Raw genomic sequence first — 13,450 nt, 5'->3', positions numbered from 1 at the left:
AAATACAAGGAGGAACAGATTGTTTAGCATAAGTAGTTAACAAATTTCAAGGAACCATTCAAAGTGAACTGGCCAGTTAAGACCTCTCCAGTCATGGGTGGGAACAGAAGAGGGGAAAAAAGCTGAGGGTAGGGGAGGGCGAGTTAGTGGCATTCTGAGGCAGGTTAATGTCAGAATACCATCCTTGCCACTGTGGATGTTACCTCCTATACACCAACATCCCCCACAATGACTGCATCGCTGCCTGCCTCAAATATCTAAAAGACAATAGACAACATTCAGATACCCACCCTAAACACATAACCAAACTCATCCATTTCATCCTCACTATAACAGTTTTACATTCAACAACAAACACTTTGTCCAAACCATGGAAATAGCCATGGGTATTAGGATGCCTCCCCAATACGCCAATCTCTTCATGGGCCATTTTGAGTAAGAATTTCTGGACAAATACACCGCAAAACCAATGGTATACCTAAAATACATTGGTGATATTTTCATTCTCTAGACAAATGATCTAAACTCGCACATAGGTTTTCACCACAACTACAACAACCTCCAGCCATCCATTAAACTCTCTCTAGAACGCTCCCACACTAGCATCAACTTCTTGGACACCACGATCAGTTTCAGCAATGGAACCCTGCAGACAACTACATACAAGAAACCCATGGATCACCACATCTACTTTCACAGACCCAGTTTCCTCTAGCATTTGCAGCGCTTGCCGTTGAATGGCTCAGCAGCTTCATCAGCACAATGAAGAGCCCTACGGCCATCATGAAATCTAGTCAGCTGACACTCATTGACAATATGTGCCACTGACTGACAGAGACACAGTGAGAAAGTGGGTCATTACGCAGCCCCCATGTGTAGAGGCTGGCTGCGCATATTCCTTGGACTCTGCTGAAGAGGTTCTGAACTGGGCAAAGATGATGTGGCAGGTCAAATCCAGACAGTCGAATAATCGGATCAGTGACAAGGGAGCCATTCCAAATGTCTTTAGTTGACCGCTCATCGTGCCATAGGGTTGCTGCTGACAGATTCCGATCTGGCAGTTGAAACCACAATGGATGCTTCAATGTAAGTCATGCTCTGGAGTGACTGAAAATGTCCACGTCAAATGGGAGACCTGAATTGGTAAAAAGCTTTTCCACCAGTCTGGCTGTAGACTTTCCGCAACGACTGTGTAGAGGGGCTATGTTGCTCAGAACTGGTAGCAGTGAGATAGGAGTGGGGCTCAGGGTGCCTGTGATGATATGCATGGTCAAGTTCAATTCAACGTCAACCAATTTGGGGTGAGGCGAACAATACCACACAAGGCCACAGTATTCCGCTGAGGCATAGCACAGTACCAGAGCCGACGTGTTAAGTGTCTGTGCACCCAATGTTGAACCAGCTAATTTGCTTATTGCTAGTCCTGATTTTGACAGCAGTCTTTTTTTAGATGGTTGTGGAAAGTCAAAGAGTGGTCCAGTGTAACACCAAGGTAGACTGGTTTTGTCTTGTGTGTCAGTGATCTTCCACTGAGGAAGATGTCCAACTCACATTTAGTGCTTGCATTATGAAGGTGGAAGACTATCAAAACTGTCTTAGTCACATTTGGTTGGAGGTACCAACTGCTACAATAGGCTGCTATCTTGGCCAGGTCAACATTCAAGATGTTTTCCAATTCAGTGAAAGAGTACAACTGGGTACTGTAGCAGATACAATCTGCTTAGATAAACTTGTGTAACTGAGTCAGTGGTAGGTCATTTGTACAAATTGAATAGGGTGAGCACAAGCATGGAACCTTGGGGCAAGCTGTTGGATTGTCTTCTCCATACACTTGTTCTACCTCCCAAAAATGCCTGTCACGAAGAAGTTCAACAATGTCCACCACCCATGCTCCAAGAGCTCGTGATAGTTCTACCCGAAGATCAGTGTGCCATACTGTATCGTGGGCCGCTGTCAGGTCCAAGAAAACAGCTCCTGTCTTCGAGTTCTGTTGAAACCTGTTTTCTGTATATGTAGTGAGGGCTAGGACTTGGTCGCATGTCCTTTGACCCTTCCAGAAGCCAGTAACCATCCCAACAAACCTGTTATCTACATCCAGGCACTCAAATACCACAGAATATACTCCAAGGAGAAAGTCTGGGATATAAACCATAACACACTTAAACCCACTTTCATCAAACAAAGATGCTCCGCCAGAGAAGTAGATCACATCAAACCACCCAAATATCCCAAGAGAACCTGCTTCAGTATGGAAAGAAGACTCTATCCAACAACATACCCCTAGTTATCACCTTTCACCCCATACTGGAAGCCATATGTGGTATCATTAAACGATTACAACCCTTACTTGGTCGGGATCACATCCTGAAAGGAACTTTTCCTGAGCTGCTCTTCTGGCCGTCAAACAACCCCCTCAGCCTGTCCAAGTTCATCATCAGAAGCAAGCTCCCCAAGGACCAGGACACACCAACTCAAAGAGGCACCAGACCCTGTCGGAACAACAGATACAAAACCTGTAGATGTATCTGCATTGCTACAATGATCAACACTCCCCCTCTTCCCCCAAACACACCTTTCGAGATCCATGGGTTCTACACACATCTATCACAACATATGGTGTACCTCACTCAGTGCACTAAATGCCCCAATAACAACTATATGGTTGAAACCAGACAATCACTATGCTCTCAAGTGAATTCACATAGAAAAGTGATAAAGGACAAAAACAACATATCACCTGTGGGTGAACACTCTCCACAAAGTGATCACTCTATCTGACAGAGGTCCTCATCCTCACAGAAAATATGCATAACACCTTTAAAAGACAAGCCTGGGAGTTTAAATTCATAACTTTGCTAGACACTAAAAATCATGGCCTGAATAAAGATACTGGATTTATTACAACAACTTATAACCCACTTACCCCCCCCCACCCCCAGCTTTTTTCCCTCTCCTTTTCCCCTTTGACTGGAGAGGTGTTAACTGGCCACTTCACCTTGAATGGTCCCTTGAGATGTGTTAACTACTTGTGCTAAACAATCTGATCCTTGAATTTAGCTTTGACACTCTGAGTACATTTCCCAGATTTGAAGAAATCTTGCGTGAGCTCAAAAGCTTATCTCTCTCACCAACAGAAGTTGGTCTAATGGAAGAGATTACCTCACCCATTTTGTGTCTCTAGGGTTATGTCTACACTAGAGACGTTAAAGCATATAACTGTACCAATGTAGCTGCGCCATTGTAAGATATCCCATGTAGCCGTTCTATGCCGATGGGAGAGCTCTCTCCCGTTGACATAATTATATCACCCGCAACGAGCAGCAGTAGCTATGTCGGTAGGAGAGCATCTCCTGCCAACATAATGCTGTCCACACCAGTGCTTCTGTCAGTCAGGGGTGTGTTTTTTCACATCCCTGAGTGATATAAGTTTTACCAACAAAAGTGCAAGTGTTAACATAGCCTTAGAAATGTAGTAGGGGCATTTCATCCCTTATGCTTTAGGGCATAAGATGACCACTAATAGGTTAGGAAAAAACACCACTTGGCAGAGTGTTTCGTGTTTATCCCTTAATGAGTAGTCTTGCACCTTTCTCTGAATGTGTGATATTAGCCATTGTCAGTCAGGATATCAAACTAGACGGTCAACTAGTCTGATCTGGTATGACAGTTCCTTTCTTCCTCTGTTTTTAACCATTTTTAAAGCAAATTCAGTGTTTCTGAATGGCTTATGCTGACAGCTATTTATATCAATCTGTGATCTAAAACAACAATCTTCACTGGCTAGTTGTTCAAGAAACAATCTCATATTTGTTCTGGGAGGGTTTCTAAGCAGAAATTCTGTTTGGTACTTAGAGGCAGGGCAGCATACTGAGCACAAGAAGCCCTGCTGTGTTTCACAACAGTATTTTCCTAAATCAGCTCACAACCTGGGTTAACCAACATTCAGTGAAGAGTTTGTGTTGATTGTTCCCACCGAGCATCTGGGAGTCACAAAAAGGACAATCTGCAGGAGAGGAGCAGAACTTTTTCTCCTGGCCAATTGTGATGAGGGCACGGGAAAGCAAGACTGGGGAGAGGAGGAGAAAAAAAGACCAGGTAATTAAGAGATAAAGGGAAGATTACTTCGATCCTGCCCTGCCCTCCAAATTTACCAAATCTTTATCAAGCAAATAACCATACCTATTAGTCATGAGCCAGTGTGTAAAATGCTGATCCTTAGTAGGGCCCACTGGCAGCATGTCGTGACAAGTGGGAGTGGCACTGGTTTCTCAACAATATGCTGCCTTGAATTAAGCCTCTGTATACTGAGTATTCAGCATATTTTTTTCAGGCACTGAAAATGATTAACTTAATTTCTGATCAATGTCACTGTTCTATAATTAATGACTCTTGCATGATTTTATAGTGATTACTTATAGTGGAGTGTAAAAATTTTCCACTATGGAGCAGAGTGTTTTTGGTTCTATTTCCTGGCAAAGAGATTTGGTCAACTTTAATAATAATGATTTCTATCAAGGATTCTTTAATACATTATATGTAAAAGACATTTAAAATTAAGAGGGTTGATCAATAATTAATTTGAACACTCTCCTACGTTTGCTGTTTCAAAAGCAATTCTGCTGTAGTTTTGCTACCATCCAGCAGATTGCAGTGTAAGACTTTTGTTCACTCTTCAACGTTATTTTATTATTTTTTTTGGTAGTAATGTTGCTCAGTTACCAGTTACTTGTTTAAATTGTTATCCCTGGATTTTCAGGAGCTAGCTAAAAACATACTAATCTATTTAAAGCATATGTCCAACAACTAATAATCCGTCTGTTACTCATTTCCCTTTCCAGAGTATTTTAACCAAACAACAGAACTCTTAGTCCACTTTTCTAGAAATACTTTTATGTTATTTTTTTAAAATGGTGTGTCTGGTCAGAGTAAGACTGGCGCCTTCTCCCCTGGCCAGGATATCTCCCAATGCTGTTCCTGGCAGTCTGTCTTGTTTATGTCTATTGGTCTGGCGACTCTTCTCTTAATACTTCTATGGATGTTTGGCAGGCCCTTTCAGCACAGCTGGATTGGATGCTTCAGGTCTACACACTGAAATATTTCCAAGAAATAGTGGCATTTCTTGATTAGAAATCAAACTGGTTTCTTTCTATGAATTGGTCTGTGAGCAATGAAAGTCTTCGATCCTAGGGCATTTAAATTGAGAGTTTAAAAGTTAAAATTTTAACTAAGTTTCTTGTTCTCAATTATTGAGATGTTGGGGCAGCCATATTGAATAGCAAATATGGATTACTTGCACAGCAGATTTGCAGTTCATGAAGAAGAAAAGAATGAAGCAGAGCAATGAATAAGCTACTGAAGTGAGAAAGCAAAAGCAGTTGTAGTGATCTTTCTTATCTTAGGTTTCAGAGTAGCAGCCATGTTAGTCTGTATCTGCAAAAAGAAAAGGAGTACTTGTGGCACCTTAGAGACTAACCAATTTATTTGAGCATAAGCTTTCATGAGCTACAGCTCACTTCATCGAAAGCTTATGCTCAAATAAATGTGTTAGTCTCTAAGGTGCCACAAGTACTTCTTTTCTTTTTCCTTATCTTAGTAACTAAGCAGGTCTATTTAGTAACATAGCTTTGCAGTCTAAAAATATCTTCCTTCCAAATGACTTTCAAAGCCGGTTGCAGTTGGAAAATAACTTTGATAGCGTGATGTCTGTTCAAGCCAATTATTTTATATCATTTTACTTTTCAGTCTCTGCATACTGCTGTTCATACAAATTATTCTTTTCAGAAATTAATATAGATGTTAATAGTTCAATGATTTACATCTCCTCTAAACCATCATTTTCATGTGAAGATAATGTACATCTTTAAGTCAATTTCTTATCCTCCAAACTTTAGGGTTTCTTTTGACCAATTGTCATGATGATCATATAGGAAACCAAAATTTCTCCATTTATCTGCTGCACAAACACAAGTATAGTTAGCTGCAATGTATAATTCTCCAGGTATGTTAATATAGCTGACCTCTAATCTGGAGCAGCCAGTTTTAGTGTTTAAAAATGTAGTTCAGTTGGAGCTAGTCAGAGCTGGACTACAGGGTGTAATTTTGAGGGAATTTAGTGAACAAATAATGGGAGGAAGTATTAAAATCCATTGGTGTAGAAGGAATGCTGGGAAATGTAAAAGACTAAAGTGCAACAAACTTTCGTCCCTCTGAAAATGGAAAATGCAGAGAAAACCAAGTGGTCATGGTGGATCAGTAAGTATCTACTCAAACTTCTGGGATTGAAAAGAAACTCCACTGGGATTGAAGAAGAGGAGAGGAAACAAAACTAGATAGAATGAGTTTAACATGCAAGGAAAAAGGTGAGAGCCATGAAGAAAATGAATGAATTACCTTGATGTGAAAGGAATCAGAAGAGTTTTTAAAAGTATATTGGGGTGGGAGGAAGAACCTGCCCAAGTAAGTAGGTCCATTAGTAAATGAAGATGTGAAAGTGAGAACAGGCGTTCACATGGCACTGTTGCAGCTGGCGTTGCAAGATATTTACGTGCCAGATGCGCTAAAGATTCATATGTCTCTTCATGCTTCATCCACCATTCCAGAGGACATGTGTCCAGGCTGATGACAGGTTCTTCTCGATAACAATCCAAAGCAGTGCGGACTGACGCATGTTCATTTTCAGCATCTGAGTCAGGTACCACCAGCAAAAGGTTGATTTTCTTTTTTGGTGGTTCGGGTTCCGTAGTTTCTGCATTGGAGTGTTGCTCTTTGAAGACTTCTGAAAGCATGCTCCACACCTCATCCCTCTCAGATTTTGGAAGGCACTTCAGATTCTTAAACCTTGGGTCGAGTGTTGTAGCTATTTTTAGAAATCTCACATTGGTACTGTGACGGGTTGGATCACAGAAACCCCCTTGGGCCTGTTCACTGATGTGCTGAGACCACCTCTGAGCCCGTTTTCCCTGGCAGCTTAGGACTTCAGAACCCTGCCTGGTTTTGCCAGACACACTTGCCTGCTACAAACACAGACCCAGGTCTGAACCCTGTCCCTTAAAAGCTGCAGGCTAAACTGAAAACATCTTAAGAGGTGTTCCTGTCTCCAGCACTCGGATGCCCAGCTCCCAATCCCAAATAAATCCATTTTACCCTATATAAAGCTTATACAGGGTAAACTCATAAGTTGTTCTCCCTGTATAACACTGATAGAAAGATATGCACATCTGTTTTTCCTCCCCCAGGTATTAATACATACTCTGGGTTAACTAATAAGTAAAAAGTGATTTTATTAAATACAAACAGTAGGATTTAAGTGGTTCCAAGTAATAACAGACAGAACAAAGTGAATTACCAAGCAAAATTAAAAACAAAACATGCAAGTCTGAGCCTAATACAGTAAGAAAGTGATTACAGATGAAATCTCACCCTCAAAGATGTTCCAATAAGCTTCTTTTACAGACTAGCCTCCTTCTAGTCTGGGTCCAGCAATCACTCACAACCCTGTGGTTACTGTTCTTTGTTCCAGTTTCTTTCAGGTATCCTTTGGGGGAGGAGAGGCTATCTCTTAAGCCAGCTGAAGACCAATGGAGGGGTTTCCCAGGGGCTTAAATAGACTTTCTCTTGTGGGTGGAGACCCCTTCCTCTCTCCTATGCAGAATCCAGCTGCGAGATGGAGTTTTGGAGTCACATGGGCATGTCACATGTCCATGCATGACTCGGTTCCTTATAAGCCACGTTCCCAGGAAAGCTCAGATGTGGATTGGCGTGTCAAAGTTCATTGTTGGTTTAAGTGTTTCTTAATTGGGCACTTACTGAGAGTAGTCTTTTCTCAGTAAGCTGACCAACTGCTTCACTGAGGCTACTTAAAATTAAACAAGTACATAGCCAATATTCATAACTTCAAATACAAAAATGATACTTGCATACAAATAGGATGAATATATCCAGTAGATCATAACCTTTGCAGAGATATATTACATGGCATATCTAGCATAAAACATATTCCAGTTATGTCATATGTACATTCATAAGCATATTTCCATAAAGCATTATGGGGTGGAACATCACAGGTACCTTCTTTGTATTTTCTCAAATCTTCAATGAAAGTGTTCTTAAAATGAACAACATGTACTGAGTCATCATACGAGACTACTATAACATGAAATATATGGCAGAATGTGGGTAAAACAGAGCAAGAGACATACAATTCTCCCGCAAGAAGTTCAGTTACAAATTTAATTAACACATTTATTTTTTTAACGAGCATCATCAACATAGAAGCATGTCCTCTGGAATGGCAGCTGAAGCATGAAGGGGCATACGAATGTTTAGCATATCTAACACGTAAATACCTTGTAATGCTGGCTACAAAAGTGCCATGTGAACACCTGTTCTCGCTTTCTGGTGACATTGTAAATAAGAAGTGGGCAACATTATCTCCTGTAAATGTAAACAAACTTGTTTGTCTTAGCGATTGGCTGAACAAGAAGTAGGACTGAGTGGACTTGTAGGCTCTAAAGTTTTACATTGTTTTGTTTTTGAGTGCATAGAATCATAGCATATTAGGGTTGGAAGAGACCTCAGGAGATTGACTAGTCCAATCCCCTGCTCAAAGCAGAACCAACACCAAGTAAATCATCCCAGCCAGGGCTTTGTCAAGCCGGGACTTAAAAACCTCTAAGGAAGGAGATTCCACCACCTCCCTACGTAACCCATTCCAATGCTTCACCACCCTCCTAGTGAAATAGTGTTTCCTAATATCCAACCTAGACCTCCCCTGCTGTAACTTGAGACCATTGCTTCTTTTTCTGTCATCTGCCACCACTGAGAACAGCCTAGCTCCAGCCTCTTTGGAACCCCCCTTCAGGTAGTTGAAGGCTGCTATTAAATCCCCCCTCACTGTACTCTTCTGCAGACTAAATAACCCCAATTCCCTCAACCTCTCCTTGTAAGTCATGTGCCCCAGCCCCCTAATCATTTTCGTTGCCCTCCACTGGACTTTCTCCAATTTGTCCACATCCCTTCTGTACTGGGGGGGGAGACCAAAACTGGATGCAATACTCCAGATGTGGCCTCACCAGTGCCGAATAGAGGGGAATAATCACTTCACTCGATCTGCTGGCAGTGCTCCTACTAATACAGCCCAATATGCCATTGGCCTTCTTGACAACAAGGGCACACTGCTGACTCATATCCAGCTTCTTGTCCCCTGTAATCCACAGGTCCTCTTTCGCAGAACTGCTGCTTAGCCAGTCGGTCCCCAGCATGTAGCGGTGCATGGGATTCTTCCTTCCTAAGTGCAGGACTCTGCACTTGTCCTTGCTGAACCTCATCAGATTTCTTTTGGCTCAATCCTCCAATTTGTCTAGGTCACTCTGGACCCTATCCCTACCCTCCAGCATATCTACTTCTCTCCCCAGTTTAGTGTCATCTGCGAAGTTGCTGAGGATACAATTCATCCCATCATCCAGATTATTAATAAAGATGTTGAACAAAACCGGCCCCAGTACCGACCCCTGGGGCACGCCGCTTGATACCGGCTGCCAACTAGACATCGAGCCGTTGATCACTACCCGTTGAGCCTGACAATCTAGCCAGCTTTCTATCCACCTTATAGTCCATTCATCCAATTTATACTTCTTTAATTTGCTGGCAACAATACTGTGAGAGACCGTATCAAAAGCTTTGCTAAAGTCAAAATATATCACATCCATCGCTTTCCCCATATCCACAGAGCAGTTATCTCATCATAGAAGGTAATCAGGTTGGTCAGGCATGACTTGCCCTTGGTGAATCCATGTTAACTGTTCCTGATCACCTTCCTCTCCTCCAAGTGCTTCATAACTGCTCTGGGTGCAGTTATGTGTTTTTAAAAAAAAAAAAAAAATCTACATTTTGTAAGTTGCATTTTCATGATAAAGACCTTGCACTAGAGTACTTGTCTGAGGTGAACTGAAAAATACTATTTCTTTTGTTTATTATTTTCACAGGGCAAATATTTGTAATCAAAAATAATGATATAAATTGAGCACTGTACACTTTGTATTCTGAGTTGTAATTGAAATCAATATATTTGAAAATGTAGAAAAACATCCAAAATATTTAATAAATTTCAATTGGTATTCTCTTGTTTAGCAGTGCAATTAAAATTGCGATTAATCGCGATTAATTTTTCTGTTAATCACGTGAGTTAACTGAGATTAATTGACAGCCCTAATTAACTTCATTTAGACCTGTTTATTAGACCTCTCTATATTGCTTGCCTAATACCACATCAAATGGAATTCTCTTATAGTTTCTCTCTCAATGGGGATTATTGTAGAAAAACTTAAAACTTCTTTTCTGTTCACCCCTTTAACCAGTATAAAGTAGACAGCCTAAAGATTGGACAAATTTTGTCTAGAGCCTAAGGCTTAATATTTTAAATAGGCCCTCTGATCTCTTTTGTCATTTTAAAACAATGTTTGACTTCAGTGATCCATGTATTGACTGTAATCTTATATTCTGTGGAAGAATCTGTCGATATCAAGAATTACTCCTTTTCATGAGCATTGTTGAATTCTATTAGTTTGATAAATCTGCGCTATTACATTTAAAAAGAAATAAAAATAAAAGAGAGAGGCAATGAAAGGAAGTAAGTAAAAAGAATATTCAACCTCCAGGAAAATACTAGTCCATTTTAAATTAAGGATGTTAAGCAGGAACATGTGTTATCTTGTAAACTTGGGTCAGAGGAACTCGGGTCAACAGTGGACAGCTCACTGTTTAGAAGAATTGTGATACTTGCTACCAGTGTGTGCATCGTAAGGGAAAGGTTAACTCCTCCTTTGCCTCTCATGGAGCTTCCCTCCCGAGACACTGCTCTGCCTTATCAGTCACCATCTGATTTTAGCATAATGTGAGTAGGTGAGTGGATTTGCTAGTTGATGCTTGCATCATGTGAAGTATAGGAATTTGCCTCCATGTGAGGAAGCATGGTCTGGTGTTTGAAGTACAGGACTCAGAATAATGAGATCTGAATTCTGCCATATAGTTGGCATGTGTCATTTAACCTCTCTGCCTCAGTTTAGTACAATTTTTTAAATAGGAAATTATCTACCACATGTTGTATGAAGTTTCATACATTTATCATAGAACTGGAAGGGACCTTGAGAGGTCATCTAGTCCAGTCCCCTGCACTCAAGGCAGGACTAAGTATCATCTAGACTATCCCTGACAGGTGTTTGTCTAACTTGCTCTTAAAAATCTCCGATGATGGAGATTCTACAACCTCCCTAGGCAATTTATTCCGGTTCTTAACCACCCTGACAGTTAGGAAGTTTTTCCTAATGTCCAACCTAAACCCCTCTCGCTGCAATTTAAGCCCATTGCTGCTTGGCCTATCCTCAGAGGTTAAGAAGAACAATTTTTGTTCCTCCTCCTTGTAACCACCTTTTACATATTTGAAAACTATTATCATGTCCCCTCTGTCTTCTCTTTTCCATACTAAACAAACCCAGTTTTTTCAATCTTCCCTCATAGGTCATGTTTTGTAGACCTTTAATCATTTTTGTCGCGCTTCTCCTGACTCTCTCCAATTTGTCCACATCCTTCCTGCAGTGTGGCTCCCAGAACTGGACACAATACTCCAGTTGAGGCCTAATTAGTGTGGAGTAGAGCGGAAGAATTACTTCTTGTGTCTTGCTTACAACACTCCTGCTAATACATCCCAGAAGGATGTTTGCTTTTTTTGCAACAGCGTGACACTGTTGACTCATATGTAGCTTGTGGCCCACTATGACCCCCCAGATCCCTTTCTGCAGTACTCCTTTCTAGACATCACTTCCAATTTTGTGTATGTGCAACTGATTGTTCCTTCCTAAGTGGAGTACTTTGCATTTGTCCTTATTGAATTTTATCCTATTTGCTTCAGACCATTTCTCCAGTTTGTCCAGAGGTAATGTCATGTAATGCAATATCATATTTTTTCTGTAAACCTATATCCATGTGTACAACTTATGCTACTCATTACTACTTTGTCTATGCCTGAATCCCTGGATACTGATCCTGCAAGAGCAAGACATTCCAACCACTGGTTTCTGGTACCTTTTTTTGCTACACAATCTGTTGTATCACATGGTACACTCTCTACTGATTGTCCCCATAGGACTTCAATATGCTGAACATTTTTCTTAGAAAATTTTCCACAGTTGCAAAAACTAGCTCATGACCCAGAGTTTTTGCAAGTTTAGCAATGGTGTTTCAAGGGTTCTCAAACTTCATTGCACCACGACCCCCTTTTGACAACAAAAATTACTACACAACCCCAGGAGGCAGAGCCAGAACCTGAACCCTGCTGTGGTGCCACCCCAGATGGGGGCCAAAGCCAAAATCCAAGCCCCACCACCTTGTGCAGGGGGGCCAAAGCTGAAGCCCCGCTGTCCAGGGCTGAAACCAAAGCCTGAGTCCCGCTGCTAGGGCTGAAGCCCTTGGGCTTGGGCTTTGACCTTAGGCCCCAGCAAGTCTAACGCCAGCCCTGGCGACCCCATTAAAATGGGGTTGTGATCCACTTCGGGGTTCCAACCCACAGTTTGAAAACAGCTGATAGACCACTGACTGCTACAGGTATTTAAGACCTTATCATAGAACCCTACTCAAGGCTTATCTCATCACAGTGTTAAAAATACTTTTGGGAGAAAGTGAAGTAGTGGGGAGAATACAACTAGGTAAAGTTGACTGAGCCCAAATGTGTGTTAACCATGGAGGAATGAGAAGTGTAAGATGAGGATTCTAAGTTGACATATGGGTATGTCTGTGTTAGGAGCACCTTACCACTATAGGAATTAGGGTATATTACACTGGCAAAGTGCTGCTAGTGTGGATGCAGCTATCCTGGCAAAGCTGTTCCCCCCCATGGGAGAGAGAAGTTATACTGGTAAAAGCGCAGTTTTACCAATATAACTGTATGTACACTACAGACTTCTGATGGCACAGCTGGAATTGCACTTCTTCATACCCCTGACCGACATGACATAATGCCAGCAGCAATCTGTAGTGTAGACATAGCCATAGAGAGTAGAAGATATTTGGCAGTTGAGTGATAGTGAGAGAAAAGGGAAAAAACACCAAAGCAGCCCCATCCTAGAAGAAGCACATGTCCATTAAAAATAAAAACATTCTCTGTAAATATATATATATAGAGAGAGAGAGAGAGAGAGAGAGAATGTTTTTCTTATATCTCTCCATATAAAATTTTCTGTTGCTTTTGCTATGTATTGGTGTTTCTGATTATGTAATTATTCACTTACTAATACATTCCAGTATCTGAAAGCTCTAGAGAGAGAGATTTGGGGCGAAAAATAGGAACATAGCTTCCTTTTAGTTCTGCTGAAATAAATTGGATGGAGGTTATTTGGGGGGGGGGGGATGGGAGAGGGCAGAATGGAAAAGTATCTTTCTAAAACAGGGACCTATGGTA

General features: G+C 41.2%; 1 protein-coding gene and 1 long non-coding RNA gene across 3 annotated transcripts in view; one reads left to right on the top strand and one right to left on the bottom strand.

Annotated features, from left to right (window-relative positions):
• Nucleotides 1–13,450, top strand: part of STRN (striatin) — a 96,936-nt gene that overhangs the window by 32,503 nt on the left and 50,983 nt on the right. The gene's annotated exons all lie outside the window — the stretch shown is intronic.
• Nucleotides 1–13,450, bottom strand: part of LOC141985154 (uncharacterized) — a 38,053-nt gene that overhangs the window by 4,950 nt on the left and 19,653 nt on the right. The window lies entirely within an intron of this gene.

This window comes from Natator depressus, chromosome 3 (assembly GCF_965152275.1).
Source record: "Natator depressus isolate rNatDep1 chromosome 3, rNatDep2.hap1, whole genome shotgun sequence".
Lineage (NCBI taxonomy): Eukaryota > Metazoa > Chordata > Testudines > Cheloniidae > Natator > Natator depressus.
This window is presented reverse-complemented; position numbering and strand designations above follow the sequence as displayed.